The 16,852-nt window shown below is 36.4% G+C and overlaps 1 pseudogene; it reads left to right on the forward strand.

The window, feature by feature from the left end:
* Positions 1-16,390, forward strand: part of LOC127198787 (ATP-dependent RNA helicase DDX18-like) — a 52,873-nt pseudogene extending 36,483 nt beyond the window's left edge.
* The last annotated feature ends 462 nt before the right edge of the window (positions 16,391-16,852 follow it).

Here is a 16,852-nt window from a genome sequence, read left to right on the forward strand (position 1 = left end):
CAGAGACAGCCAACTTCAGTGATGTGTTTACCTTTTCTGTCATTGCTGTCCAACTTGGCAGGCTGTCAGGTCCAAACGGAGGAAGTGATGGAAAAGAGGCAGACCTCAGCTCATCCCGCTGTTCTTGTCTTTTCTAGCTCCAGCCAGACACCAGAAGAACAGCACACAGGGCTGTCACTGTGTTCTTCCTCCTCTCGTGAAGTTCTAGAGCAGAAATGAACTTTGAGGAAATCGTGCAGGATTAAATCAGATAGATCCTAGGAATCTAACTGTAACAATTGTCTTGGAGACAAGGCCAGAACTTTGAACTTATGATCTCCCTGCTTCAGATTCCTGGGGCCATCACCCTTTTAAGTCCATGATTTTCACTCCCAGATGGCTTACAGATACTTCAATACTGTATTGTGAGCCAGTGAAACACATGTAGACTGGTTTACAATGGGCAGAACAAAGTCTTTCTTGCATTTGAGATGTATATAATGGAGGAACAAAGACCCATTAACAAACAAAGCAGTGGTCTACAGGTGTGAATGTGACTCCTGGTGCTGGTGCTGGGTGAGATAATGACCACAAAGAAGGGCGATTGTCTATCTATTCACTAAACACATTCAGTTATATGCTAACTGCAGCTTTAAATATGGTCCATTTTAGACACAAGTTGGCATACATTTGTCTTCCACTGTTGTCTGCATGTGACTTTAAGGAAAGAGGGCTCTTCATGGCATGTACTGCAACAGCTGGTGTTTCTAGCTGATTTTAATTGGCACAAGGGATAACATTTAAGTATGCATTTTTTTCTGGACTTATTTAATGAAATTAATAATTATTTGATGAAAGAAAAAGCATGCTTTGTCCTCTCTGTTCTGGTATACACCTTATGTTATTTTGAGCCTGAGTCTCAGGAATCCTATCATTCACTATATTAGTGGCTTGACAATAAACTGTTGGCTCTGATAACCGCTGCTATTAATTAATGTTCTATAACATACTTAGCCCTTTATTTCCATATCTTCATCAATATTGCCATTCTCAGTATTTTTGGCATTAGTTACAAATGGTTTAAACAACTGTATATTTGTTAGAGAGACTTAATCCTTACTTCATAAGTAAATTTAGAGACACATGTAGCAAATAACAGTGATCCTCTTCCTTAAAGAGACTTACAGGTTACACCAAAGTTAGAATGTTATGTAATCTTGCCGTGCTGTCATTTTAAGTCATGCTGTCTCTGTAGAGAAAAAAAAAATGTTTCTAGAAATATTCTGACCTTTCCATTTTTTAGCATGAAAGTGACAGGATCTAAGAGGAAGCATTTTCCAAGTAAATGTGGTGAGCTTGAATATGAAATATTCATTGTGTTTCTGTTGTGAATAGGCAAACCTCTGCTAGAAATCAGAGTTTGCCCATCTATTCAGGTTATTCATTTCATGCAAATCCCAGTGCACAGGAAATGAACAAAAGACTTCCTGTCTCTTGGTATGCATTGTTACTGTACTATTCCATTTTCATGCCTAAACTTATTTCTATTCTTTAGCATTAGCAGTTTATTCAGTTTTTAAACAAATATTTGTGTGTCCCTAGGCACAGGGAGGTACCAAAATGAATGGTACTATCCTCCCATGGCATATGGCCTGGCCTACAGTTTTAATCTTTTGTGCCTTTTTAGATGCACCTTAAAAGGATGCTTTGGAGTCCCTTATAAAAAACACATATGAGGGAATTACTTAGATGTGTCTCTGTGAGCATGGCTTGCTGACTCATACTGTTCCCTGCACAGAGAGTGAGAGGAATGCACAGGCAGATGAGGATTCTGACTTGGCCTTTGCTCCTTGTCCAGCCTAGACCACATTCCCTCTGTACCAGAGTTTTCCCTATACGGAAAAGGAGAATTAGTAAGTGATTATTATCAGAGCCTTTCTAAGGATCATGAATCTAACAAATACAAAAATGAGAAAAACCCTTTATAACAGTAGAGAGTAGGCTAGAAACAAGTCCTCTGGAAGCCGTAGCAAAATATTTTAGTAACTTTGGAGGGTTTGGTAAATTTTGATTGTCTGATTCCCTTTCTCTTTTTAGATTTTGTCTTATATGTAAGGGGCTCTTATCATGAGAAATCTTGTGTTATATAAATTCAGCTGTAAATACACAACAGCATGGGAGAAAAGAAAAGAGGATAGAAAGTTAATGAGTTGCTCAAAGAGTTTTGACAGCAGCACTGAGGCCACTTGTCTTAATATTCAGGGGTACCTCTGCCACGGCTGTTATTGGCCTCAACTCTTTTTAGGACCATCACATGCTCTTTGCTCCACTTGTTTTAGTGACTTTTTAGTTGGTATATCTTGGTACTGGGGGTTCAAGGTGTGCTTTGTGTATGAAGGTGGGTGTGTAAGTGTACAGCCATGTGGTGCCCAAGCAAGATGCAAAGCTATCTTTATTGCTCTCTATCTTATCCTCTGGAGTCAGGGTCTCTCACTGAGTTAGATGCATGCTATTTTGCTCAGAATGTCTAGTCAGCAAGGTTTAAACCACCACCTGGCTCTTCTTCCATATGCTAGAGTTACAGGTATGTGCATCCATGCCTGGATTTTGAAGTGCATGCATTGGATGCTGGGGAGTCAAACTAAGGTCCTCATGTTGGCAGAACATGAGCCCTTACCCTGTGAGACAGCTCATCAGTACTCTACTCCCAAATGAACACAGAGGCCCTAGTTCAAGTAAAAGCTGATAACTGCTAAAGCAGGGGGGCATGTAGAGTGAGGGTGACAAAACAAAGCACCAATTTTAAAAGGCATATGGAGAGATACTGGGTTCTTTTCAAAATATTCCCCTTTTATGGGATAATCAAGGGTACGTTTAATTAGGAGTGATTATTGACTACTTTATCAGCTCTGCCTCTCCCATAGTTTATTGATTTTATTATTCTTAATCATTTATGCTTTTCACTTATCTTAAATGTCCAGATCCACCTTCATTTTTTCCTTATCTTTGTTATCTGCTTCATGCTACAGTTGCCTAATGGATATATTGTCATTTTATTTCCCTAAAACTGTCATAGAACTTTGTGTAGATCTTACATGCCTGTGTAATGTTTCCAGTGCACTCTCTCTCTCTCTCTCTCTCTCTCTCTCTCTCTCTCTCTCTCTCTCTCTCTCTCTCTGTGTGTGTGTGTGTGTGTGTGTGTGTGTGCAGGTGTGCCTGTGTGAAAGTATTTGCTCTATAGTAATATCTGATAAATAATTGTCCTGGGATATGAATGTGACATTTTTGCATGTAGAGTGATTTTGAATATGCTAACAATACAGATTTTTCTGATGTCTCACCCTTAGTCATCTTTTCACTGATAATACAAGGATTTTGAGATTGTTAGCACAAGACTTCAAATCATAATGCAGAGACTCCAGCACAGGTAAGAGTCCCTTATTTACATCTCTGTGTGCATCGAGTGGGTAAATACAGAATAGTGGGAAGGGCTCTGGGCTCCAAGCATGTCATGATAGAGCCAAACTCCACACCAGTATCTGGGCTCCAAGCATGTCACGATAGAGCCAAACTCCACACCAGTATCTGGGCTCCAAGCATGTCACGATAGAGCCAAACTCCACACCAGTATCTGGGCTCCAAGCATGTCACGATAGAGCCAAACTCCACACCAGTATCTGGGCTCCAAGCATGTCACGATAGAGCCAAACTCCACACCAGTATCTGGGCTCCAAGCATGTCACGATAGAGCCAAACTCCACACCAGTATCTGGGCTCCAAGCATGTCATGATAGAGCCAAACTCCACACCAGTATTTGGGGTCTGTGTAAGGCCAACTTCTGCACTTCAAACATTTACCACACACTTCTTTTTCCTCATCCGACGCTACTTTCATGCACACCTCTATTTTTATGTTAGCCATTATTATTTTTGTTCTCAACTGTATGAGTCATTAACAATGACGACCGTTTATAACGCCATATTAAGAACATAGGTAAGCCTTCAAAAGGATCTGAAAATCCCCTACTACTTTTACAAGGAAAATTTGTTTCATATTAAAAAGAAAACAAAACTATCAGCATTATGGGAGAAAAGGACATGGCAAATAGTTTAAAATGTGAAAATACATTTTTGAATTCTCTGTAGTCTGTGGTGATTAGTCTTGATTGTCAGTATTATGCAAACTAGAATCACATGGGAGAAGGTCCTCTGTAGGTATTGTGGAGAATTATCTTGGTTACCTTAAGGTGCGAAGTTCTGCCTACTGTGGGCGGAACCATCCCGTTTGTGGGAGATCCTGATCTATAGACAAAGACAGCTGAGCGACCGATTGCATGTGCTCATTCTCTCTCCTCTACTGTTGCTGAGACTATCAGCTGCAAATTTTCCCTGCCGCGATGCCCCAGCAATAATGCATCCTAACCTGAAACTGTGAGATGAAATATTTTATTCCCAACATGCCTTTTCAGAGTTATTTTTTTCCAAAAGGAATAAAACTAAAACACCTTCTCCATTATAATATGGGCCTCAGTTTGTACTCTGTGTGCATTTATAAACAGGTAAAAGAGAATGTGACTAGTCACTGGTCTTCTTACACAGAAGCAAGCTTTTTCTGAAGCATGGCTGCCTACTAGCACTTCTTGAAACTCTCAGGAAGTGAAGCTACAACTTCATGACTTTAAACAGTCATTGGCAGAATGACTTAGGGCATTCCAAGATGGAACTTACACAATGTTTGATTCTACTTTGATACAGTTTCTACATGTGAAACAAAACACAATCTGTCTCATATTTCAAAGAAATAAATCCCAGGCGGGACAATCACTCTGACTCTGGCTTGTCTAAAAGGAGGTAACACTATTTTCTTTATCCTGACTTGCTGCTTCCTGTAAAGAGGAACACCTATGTCATATTGTGTTCACAGAAGCAGTTTCTTATTTCTGAAATTTTAGTCATAGGATGAAAGAGAAAAAGAGGTCAAGAAAGACCCAGCTGTGATTTAGGATAAAGATTCTGGCTCCTTGCTACTTAAAAAATGTACCATATATCACAGTTGTTTTTTAGAAATGCTTCATGGTCCAAACTCCTATTTCATGTCCTTGAAGGCCAACTGCAGAAGAAAATTTCTGTTTCATGTCTGTATGATCAATAAACATATAACTTTTCAGAGTTGCCATGTATCTTGTGGCTACATTTACTGTGTTGATATTTCATAACTAATAGCCCCTCACAACATATATACTTACATAGACTATATATAAAGTGTTTGTCTCCTGAAACTATAAATCATTTTATTTTTAGACTGTTTCAACACATGATGATACTTATTTATATGAAACATACTTTCCTTACTTTAATTGGAGACACGCATAAACAAATCATGCTGAAAATTAATTTGAAACATAATGCAAATTCTTTCAGGCTTGTCTATTAAGCTTAGCTTACTCATGATATAACAGACAACAGTCTAGGTGTTGGGTTACAAAGCCAAATAATACCAAGAGAATAGCCTTTTCTGAGCTTACACACATTCCATTCTGTGTTATTAGTTAGAACTAGTATTGAAGAATGCAGACCGTGTTGGCAATCTCTTTCAGGCTGAATCTTCTTAAGAATACAATCTGATATTATTTATTTTTTTTCTGTGTGTCAATGGTTTATGTTGCAAAATAAAGATAATATTAAATGTGACCACAAGGTTTGGGTGAGGATCAGAAATGTTAGTGTACATAAGACATTCAAAATGGTGTCAGGCACATACACTCCAACACACCATGAAAAATTTGTTGCTACTATTATTATTTATACTATTATGAGCTACAAAACTAGATCTTGTATGGTATAGTAAGTATCAAATGTAGATACTTTGGATATGAAGGAGTACAAAACTGCTTCACTAGATAAGGTTATGTGAACGTAAATGAACAATAAAGAATGCATGTCAGTTATGGTGGAGAGGCTGAAGTGAGAGTATTAGAGGATCAGTTAGGTGGGTAGAGAGTAATAGAGACAGATGGGTCTAGTGATGTTCAAGTTGAAGTTTTTGACAGTAGCATGGATGAAACAGCATCAATCAGTGTTAGCAACAGATTTGAAGCCCAAGGCAGATCCATTATGTCAGGAGACTAGGAATAAAACTCCCTTTTTTAAAACTTATTTTTTCTAGAATCCCACATGAGAGTATTATATATTTGTCATCTCTATTTCTTCTTCTCCCCTGTTCAACTCCTCCTTGCCCTCAGTACCCCTAAAATTCTGACCCCTACATTAGTTATTGTTACATATATATTATCTACATGTAGGGATAAATATAGCCATTTGAGCCTATTTCTTGTTGCTTCTCTCTCTCTCTCTTTCTGTGTGTTTAGGGTTGAGTTATTAACGTCAAATCCAATCTTATAATAAAAATGATGCTATTTGTAATTGAAAAGACTCTTAAAATAATCAAACTGCCACTAAACTACTCAGTGCCCTGATGTGTAACTGTGTTGCTATCGATTTAGAATTTCTTTGCTACCATAGTTGGGACTTGCCCCAAAGACACAGGCTTTTGACTTAAGACCATAAGATATAAAAATACTAAAATATTTAATTCTTAGCATGGTGAAGAAAAACTAGATAAAAATTCAGAGGACTCCTTTCCTGAGAAGACTAATGCACATTCTCTCAGCAGCCATTAATTACCTTCATATAAGGGTAGTTCTTCATATAGGGTAGTTTCTCCACATAAAGGTAGTTCTCCATATAAGGTAGTTCTCCACATAAGGGTAGTTCTTCATATAAGGTAGTTCTCCACATAAGGGTAGTTCTTCATATAAGGGTAGTTCTCCACATAAAGGTAGTTCTTCATATAAGGGTAGTTCGTCATATAAGGTAGTTCTCCACATAAAGGTAGTTTCTCCATATAGGTAGTTCTCCACATAAGGGTAAGTTCTTCATATAAGGAGTTCTCCACATAAGGGTAGTTCTTCATATAAGGGTAGTTCTTCATATAAGGTAGTTCTCCACATAAAGGTAGTTCTTCATATAAGGGTAGTTCTCCATATAAGGTAGTTCTCCACATAAAGGTAGTTCTCCATATAAGGTAGTTCTCCACATAAGGGTAGTTCTTCATATAAGGTAGTTCTCCACATAAGGGTAGTTCTTCATATAAGGTAGTTCTTCATATAAGGTAGTTCTTCACATAAGGTAGTTCTTCATATAAGGTAGTTCTTCACATAAGGTAGTTCTTCATATAAGGGTAGTTCTTCATATAAGAATAGTTCTTCACATAAGGTAGTTCTTCATATAAGGTAGTTCTTCATATAAGGTAGTTCTTCATATAAGAATAGTTCTTCACATAAGGTAGTTCTCCATATAAGGTAGTTCTTCATATAAGGTAGTTCTTCACATAAGGTAGTTCTTCATATAAGGTATTCTTCATATAAGGTAGTTCTTCATATAAGGGTAGTTCTTCATATAAGGTAGTTTTTTATATAAGGGTAGTTCTTCATATAAGGGTAGTTCTTCATATAAGGGTAGTTCTTCATATAGGGTAGTTCTTTATATAGGGTAGTTCTTCATATAAGGTAGTTCTTCATATAAGGGTAGTTCTTCACATAAGGTAGCTCTTCATATAAGGTAGTTCTTCACATAAGGTATTCTTCATATAAGGTAGTTCTTCATATAAGGTAGTTCTTCACATAAGGGTAGTTCTTCATATAAGGGTAGTTCTTCACATAAGGTAGTTCTTCATATAAGGTAGTTCTTCACATAAGGGTAGATCTTCACATAAGGTAATTCTTCATATAAGGTAGTTCTTCATATAAGGTAGTTCTTCATATAAGGTAGTTCTTCATATAGGGTAGTTTTTTATATAAGGGTAGTTCTTCATATAAGGGTAGTTCTTCATATAGGGTAGTTCTTTATATAGGGTAGTTCTTCATATAAGGTAGTTCTTCATATAAGGGTAGTTCTTTATATAGGGTAGTTCTTTATATAGGGTAGTTCTTCATATAAGGGTAGTTCTTCATATAAGGGTAGTTCTTCATATAAGGGTAGTTCTTCATATAGGGTAGTTCTTTATAGGGTAGTTCTTCATATAAGGGTAGTTCTTCATATAAGGTAGTTCTCCACATAAGGGTAGTTCTTCATATAAGGTAGTTCTCCACATAAAGGTAGTTCTTCATATAAGGGTAGTTCTTCATATAAGGTAGTTCTTCATATAAGAATAGTTCTTCACATAAGGTAGTTCTCCATATAAGGTAGTTCTTAATATAAGGTAGTTCTTCACATAAGGTAGTTCTTCATATAAGGTATTCTTCATATAAGGTAGTTCTTCATATAAGGGTAGTTCTTCATATAAGGTAGTTCTTTATATAGGGTAGTTCTTCATATAAGGGTAGTTTCTTCATATAAGGGTAGTTCTTCATATAGGGTAGTTCTTTATATAGGGTAGTTCTTCATATAAGGGTAGTTCTTCATATAAGGTAGTTCTCCACATAAGGGTAGTTCTTCATATAAGGTAGTTCTCCACATAAAGGTAGTTCTTCATATAAGGGTAGTTCTTCATATAAGGTAGTTCTTCATATAAGAATAGTTCTTCACATAAGGTAGTTCTTCATATAAGGTAGTTCTTAATATAAGGTAGTTCTTCACATAAGGTAGTTCTTCATATAAGGTATTCTTCATATAAGGTAGTTCTTCATATAAGGGTAGTTCTTCATATAAGGTAGTTTTTTATATAAGGGTAGTTCTTCATATAAGGGTAGTTCTTCATATAAGGGTAGTTCTTCATATAGGGTAGTTTCTTTATATAGGGTAGTTCTTCATATAAGGTAGTTCTTCATATAAGGGTAGTTCTTCACATAAGGTAGCTCTTCATATAAGGTAGTTCTTCACATAAGGTATTCTTCATATAAGGTAGTTCTTCATATAAGGTAGTTCTTCACATAAGGGTAGTTCTTCATATAAGGGTAGTTCTTCACATAAGGTAGTTCTTCATATAAGGTAGTTCTTCATATAAGGGTAGATCTTCACATAAGGTAATTCTTCATATAAGGGTAGTTCTTCATATAAGGTAGTTCTTCATATAAGGGTAGTTCTTCATATAGGGTAGTTTTTTATATAAGGGTAGTTCTTCATATAAGGGTAGTTCTTCATATAGGGTAGTTCTTCATATAAGGGTAGTTCTTCATATAAGGGTAGTTCTTCATATAAGGGTAGTTCTTCATATAGGGTAGTTCTTTATATAGGGTAGTTCTTCATATAAGGGTAGTTCTTCATATAAGGGTAGTTCTTCCCATAAGGTAGTTCTTCATACAAGATAGTTCTTCATATAAGGGTAGTTCTTCATATAAGGGTAGTTCTTCACATAAGGGTAGTTCTTCATATAAGGTAGTTTTTTATATAAGGGTAGTTCTTCATATAAGGGTAGTTCTTCATATAAGGGTAGTTCTTCATATTAGGGTAGTTCTTCACATAAGGGTAGTTCTTCATATAAGGGTAGTTCTTCCCATAAGGTTGTTCTTCATATAAGGTAGTTCTTCATATAAGGGTAGTTCTTCATATAAGGGTAGTTCTTCACATAAGGGTAGTTCTTCATATAAGGGTAGTTCTTCATATAGGGTAGTTCTTTATATAGGGTAGTTCTTCATATAAGGGTAGTTCTTCATATAAGGGTAGTTCTTCCCATAAGGTAGTTCTTCATATAAGATAGTTCTTCATATAAGGGTAGTTCTTCATATAAGGGTAGTTCTTCACATAAGGGTAGTTCTTCATATAAGGTAGTTTTTTATATAAGGGTAGTTCTTCATATAAGGGTAGTTCTTCATATAAGGGTAGTTCTTCATATAAGGGTAGTTCTTCATATAGGGTAGTTCTTCATATAAGGGTAGTTCTTCATATAAGGGTAGTTCTTCATATAAGGTAGTTCTTCATATAAGGTAGTTCTTCATATAAGGGTAGTTCTTCATATAAGGTAGTTCTTCATATAAGGTAGTTCTTCATATAAGGGTAGTTCTTCATATTAGGGTAGTTCTTCACATAAGGGTAGTTCTTCATATAAGGGTAGTTCTTCCATAAGGTTGTTCTTCATATAAGGTAGTTCTTCATATAAGGGTAGTTCTTCATATAAGGGTAGTTCTTCACATAAGGGTAGTTCTTCATATAAGGGTAGTTCTTCATATAGGGTAGTTCTTTATATAGGGTAGTTCTTCATATAAGGGTAGTTCTTCATATAAGGGTAGTTCTTCCCATAAGGTAGTTCTTCATATAAGATAGTTCTTCATATAAGGGTAGTTCTTCATAGAAGGGTAGTCTTCACATAAGGGTAGGTTCTTCATATAAGGTAGTTTTTATATAAGGGTAGTTCTTCATATAAGGGTAGTTCTTCATATAAGGGTAGTTCTTCATATAAGGTAGTTCTTCATATAGGGTAGTTCTTCATATAAGGGTAGTTCTTCATATAGGGTAGTTCTTTATATAGGGTAGTTCTTCACATAAGGTAGTTCTTCATATAAGGGTAGTTCTTCATATAAGGTAGTTCTTCATATAAGGGTAGTTCTTCATATAAGGGTAGTTCTTCATATAGGGTAGTTCTTTATATAGGGTAGTTCTTCATATAAGGGTAGTTCTTCATATAAGGGTAGTTCTTCATATAAGGGTAGTTCTTCATATAAGGGTAGTTCTTCATATAAGGTAGTTCTTCATATAAGGTAGTTCTTCATATAAGGGTAGTTCTTCATATTAGGGTAGTTCTTCACATAAGGGTAGTTCTTCATATAAGGGTAGTTCTTCCCATAAGGTTGTTCTTCATATAAGGTAGTTCTTCATATAAGGGTAGTTCTTCATATAAGGGTAGTTCTTCACATAAGGGTAGTTCTTCATATAAGGGTAGTTCTTCATATAGGGTAGTTCTTTATATAGGGTAGTTCTTCATATAAGGGTAGTTCTTCATATAAGGGTAGTTCTTCCCATAAGGTAGTTCTTCATATAAGGTAGTTCTTCATATAAGGGTAGTTCTTCATATAAGGGTAGTTCTTCACATAAGGGTAGTTCTTCATATAAGGTAGTTTTTTATATAAGGGTAGTTCTTCATATAAGGGTAGTTCTTCATATAAGGGTAGTTCTTCATATAAGGGTAGTTCTTCATATAGGGTAGTTCTTCATATAAGGGTAGTTCTTCATATAGGGTAGTTCTTTATATAGGGTAGTTCTTCATATAAGGTAGTTCTTCATATAAGGGTAGTTCTTCATATAAGGTAGTTCTTCATATAAGGGTAGTTCTTCATATAAGGGTAGTTCTTCATATAGGGTAGTTCTTTATATAGGGTAGTTCTTCATATAAGGGTAGTTCTTCATATAAGGGTAGTTCTTCCCATAAGGTATTCTTCATATAAGGTAGTTCTTCATAAGGGTAGTTCTTCATATAAGGGTAGTTCTTCACATAAGGGTAGTTCTCATATAAGGTAGTTTTTTATATAAGGGTAGTTCTTCATATAAGGGTAGTTCTTCATATAAGGGTAGTTCTTCATATAAGGTAATTCTTCATATAAGGGTAGTTCTTCATATAAGGTAGTTCTTCATATAAGGGTAGTTCTTCATATAGGGTAGTTCTTCATATAAGGGTAGTTCTTCACATAAGCGTTTTTCCCTATCCACATTGGATATCAACTGTTGTCATTGTTTCAGTCTTGTTTAGTCCATCATAGTTTTGAAGTTTCATCAGCGCACCTGTCATGTATATAAAACATTACCTCTCATCATACTTCCTGGCCTCCTGGCTCTTTCAGTCTTTCTGCTGCCACTTCTTTGATGTTCCAGAGTACTTTGGTGCAGGACTTGTGTTATAGATTTTTCAGTTGGCTTTAGGTACCAGTGGCTTTCAATATTAAGACAGCTGTCTGCAATTGGCTGTCTTTATTGTTTTAGGCATAAATCCCCTCCTATTGTGTTCACAGCATTAGACATCATGGCTGGGTATGACTGTTGATTGCCTTTCATAATATTTTCTACATACTTAAAATTACATATACATAGATGTACTTCTATATATTATATGTAATTTTAAGTACATGTAAATTAGTAATTTCTTATGTCTTTTAAAAACATTTTTAGTGTAATTTATCTTTTCTTCCTCTTTCTTCCTCTGTACTGCCCTCCCTTACCAATTCCCAATTAAATTCTTTTCTCATTTTTTCTTCATAGGAAAAATGTGTCATATTGTACTCCTCTCTAGAGATTCTTCTTCCTGTACATTCCTCTCTCCCATGGTTTTCAAGATGACTTCATTTTGTGTACTCTGGATGTCTTGAGGTAAACAGCTTTACTCTATTAGATCCTTTCTGCCCTAGTGTTCTTTCTCACCTGATAGGCAACAAAACAATGGGAGCAAGTGTCAAAAACAAACCCTTCCACCTTTAAGTTGATTTTTCTCAATTATTTGTTACCATTACAAGTAAGTCTGACTAACATATTTTTAACACCCCTATATTTTTGTCAAGGTAAAGAGGTGTAAACTTTTTCAGGGCCCTGAGAGTTTCTCCAAACAAATTGTAAGTTCAGGGAAACTCCATTACCTGTGAGCTACCTTATATATAAGCCAGAGGTTGAGCTATGTTTTGGTGAATTCCAATACTTGAAGTTTGACAGTGCTTTGATAATTTGTATGATAATTAGAATAGCACCTAGCTCATCAATAATTTTTTTGCATAATAAAGTTATAAAAACAGGCAAGACATCATGTATTATGTTCTATTAAGATATAAAGTTGATAGTCTTTAGTATTTTTATATTCTTGTATAAGAGCTACCAGAAAGTAATTTTAGAACATTTTGTTTACTCTTCTCCAAAATACCGACTGGAGACAGGGTTTCTTTTTCTTTGCATATGCCAGAAAGGGAGCTTGACAAATTGTCTAAATACTTGGATTTACAGATGTTACAGTATTGATCCACCCTTTATGGGTGTTTTGGGCATTCAAGTGTGGATTGTAAGGCCTATGGTGCAAGCACTTTGGCACACTAACCTATGTCCCCAGCCTATGACTCTTGTCTTTGACCTTCTAGTTTTCTTAAAGTTCATCTACACTGTGCATGTGTCAGAACTGTATTCTCTCTGTAGCTCTGTGACTGGTGACTTGTGATGCAACACTTTGTTTATCTGCTCACTAGTGGACAGACATTTGGATAGATTCCACATTTGACTATCACAATATGGTGCTACTATGTGCATTTGTGTATAAGATTTTATGTGGACATATGCTTTCATTTCTCTTGAGTAGAATACTAATGGTGAAATTGTTCCATCTAGTAATTTTGTATTTATATGGTAACTGTATATTGAACATTTTGAGAAACTGCCAAGATGTATTATACAGTCAGCTTACCATTTTAAATTTTCCCAGCAAGATTATTATGAGGATTGAAAGACTGTGCAAATCATCAGAGAAGTAAAAGCTAAAACACTACCTTGCCTAGATTTGTCATTTTATTTTGTCTATCTCCATCTAGAAAAGAAGCAGTAAAGAAATATTTAGTATGTGTTTTAAAGGTATTTCTAAGACTTCTAATTTGCAAAGCCAATGAGTTCTTGTTTTGTAGCATCCTTCCAATTAAGCAAAGACTGAATATGAAATTAGTATTTTTGAGTTAGTTCCTCAGTTACCTATCTATATGTTCAGGTGTTCATTCCATAACCATATCTCAGGGACATGCCAAAGATTTCAAAGGTATTTAGAGGAAAGCAGTTGTGGCCAGTAAGACCTCAAGAATTCCAGCTGTGAGGGCTGCCTTGTCAATACAGGATGATTGTCATTTGCTGATGGATAATAGCTCAAATGCCAGAATAGAAGTGTCTTGATTTCCCCAGACCTTAAGTAAGAGAAAGAGCTGGCATTCCCTTTTCCTCATGTAGTATGGGATATTCTAGAACAAAATTTCATACCATCAGCTTCTGTTTCTGAAATGTACCACTGTACCTTCTACTTACTGCATGGTCATACTGATAAATTATTATAACAAAAATTCTACATTGCTAAAAATGTATTCAGTTTTGTTTAACCATACACATATAGAAACAAAGGAATTACAATTTATTATGCATTCATCTCTATGTTTTTCATTTATTGCTCAACTATGAGAACATCTTCAATATTCATTTTTTACATATGAATAAATAATATTCAAATTATTTGCGTATCTAATGCGAAAGACAGATAGACCCTCTTCATTTTCCAACTAGAAAGAACAAATAATGAAGCAAAAGAACAGTGATGTCAGTTACTATTGTGCTTCTATAAAGCCTTATACAATGGGCAGTTATTCTTAGTGTCAAACTTAGTTATTACTTAAGACATAAATATTCATTTCAATATTTTCATGATATAGAGTTTAAAATAGGTTATTAGAGGAAAGAGTTTCTGAGATCACATGTAAAAAAAGCGATTTTCTATAAAGGGTGTTTTGAAATTCTGCCTTTTCAATGAGGTGCATGGTGGAATTGCTTGGCTGTTGTATTTTCCCCAAATATATATACCTAAACTGTACCTAGTTATTTTACAAACTTCATTGACATTTATAAATAACTTTAATGCACAAATCTACATCAACCACAACCACAACAACAATAACAATAACAACAACAACAACGAAAACAACCAAATTCTTCATGTCACGTGCTCATATGAATGAGACTGGTGGGATATTTCCCCTTAGTACTTTTAAAAAAAAATGTCCACAGTTTCCATTCGAGGTTTACAAAATTTAGCTTTCATAGTTATAAATCTTCTGGTTTCCTTCCTAGAATTAAATTAGGAAATATTATTAATTTTTTTGTTTATAGTCTTGCTACTACATGGCCTGGTTGACATTGAACTTTCAATCCTCTTGTCTTCACTTCCCAAGTGCTGGAATTACAGATTTGTGCTACCACAAATATGTTCATTTTAAATAAAATATGTGACATATGAGTGTAAAACACTCTACAAATGAATGACATTTAAGAAAGAATAGGCTTCATGCACGTGACTGAGATTCATCATAAGAGTATCAGGTTACTTCTGGAAGGCAGGGATCTTCTGCAGCTGCGGAAACAGGCAGCAGCAAGACCCTCACCTTCCTCATCCCCCTGATCAAGCTCATCGTCAAGTTGAAGTTCATGCCCAGGAATGGAACAGGAGTCCTGATTCTCTCTCCTACCAGAGAACTGGCCGTGTAGACATTTGGTGTTCTTAAGGAACTGATGACACCACGTTCACACGTATGGTCTGATCACGGGTGGCAGTAACATGTGCTGAAGCACAGAAGCTCATCAGTGGGATCAATATCATCATGGCCACTCTGGGCTGGCTGCTGGACCACATGCAGAATACTCCAGGGTTTATGTACAAGAACCTACTTTCAGTGTCTGGTTATTGATGAGGTTGATCATATCTTGTATGCTGGGTTCGAAGAAGAATTAAAGCAAATTATTAAACTTTTGCCAGCCCACAGGCAAACCATGCTCTTTTCTGCCTCACAAACTCAAAAAGTTTTAGACTCAGCAAGAATTTCTCTGAAAAAAGAGCCATTGTATGTGGGTGTTGATGATGACAAAGAGATTGCCACAGTGGATTGCCTTGATCAGGGATATATTGTTTGTCCTTCTGAGAGGAGGTCCTTTTGAGTTTCACATTCCTTAAGAAGAATTGGAAGAAGAAAGTGATGGTTTTCTTTTCAGCACGGATGTCTGTGAAATACCACTGTGGGCTACTGAACTACATTGACCTGCCTGTCTTGGCCATCCATGGAAAACAAAAACAAAATAAGTGAACAGCCATGTTCTTTTGGTTCTGCAATGCAGATTGGGGAGTACTGCTTGTTGTACACTGATGTGGCAGCTAGAGAGCTGGGCATCCCTGAAGTGGACTGGATGAATGAAGTATGACCCTCCTGAGGACCCCAAGGAATACATTCATCATGTGGGTTGAATGGCCAGGGCCCTAAATGGAAGCAGGCACACCCTGCTCATCCTGCTCCCAAAGAAGTTGAAGCAATCCAAGGTTCCATTGAATCAATTTGACATTTCTTGGTCTAAAGCCTCAGCTAGAAAAACTGATCAAAAAGAACCACTCCCTCCACAAGTCTGGCCAGGAAGCATCCAAGTCCTACATGCGAGCATATGATTTCCACTCTGTCAAGCAGACATTGAATGTGAACAAGCTTAATCTGCCTCAGGTCGCTCTGCCTTCTGGTTTTAAGATTCCTCCTTCGTTGATCTGAACATGAGCAGCCATGATAGCAAGCTGAAAAAGAGAGGAGGTGGCGGTGGATTCGGCTACCAGACAACAAAGAAAGTGGAGACATCCAAGATCTTTAAATATGTCAGGAAGAAGCCTGCAGCCCTCAGGGAGTTAGTTCTGTCCCTGAGGGGAATGGCTTTCCTCCTGGGTTGACTTTGCCCTAATTTCCTCACCTCTGTTTAAAAAAGGAACTTTTATCAACTTTAGGATCTTTTTGTCTTTATTATGATGATAATATTTTATTCTTAAATATTCTCATAAAACAAATTATCTCATTGTTTTAAAAAAAAGAAGAAATTAAAAAAAAAACCAGTGACTGACATTAGAGTAGTGTGGGGCTGAGGAAAATATGAGAAGGGCATCACAAACTTCATTTAAAGCTCCGTTAATAAATTACAGCAGGACCATATGAGGACTACAAAAATAACAGTGCTGGTGGCTCCCAGGTGAGAGGGGTCTACACTGGTGGAACACTGGTGGGTAAAGCCCCAGGCCACCCAGCTAATCCAAAGAAAAGTCCCTGGGTCCATGCAGGCTTGTACACAGTCTACAAAGTCTAGCCACTCACCTGCAAATGTGCAGTACCTGTGCCCTCTGAGTATTAGACTGAACTGG

This window comes from Acomys russatus, chromosome 2, assembly GCF_903995435.1.
Source record: "Acomys russatus chromosome 2, mAcoRus1.1, whole genome shotgun sequence".
Classification (NCBI taxonomy): Eukaryota; Metazoa; Chordata; class Mammalia; order Rodentia; family Muridae; genus Acomys; species Acomys russatus.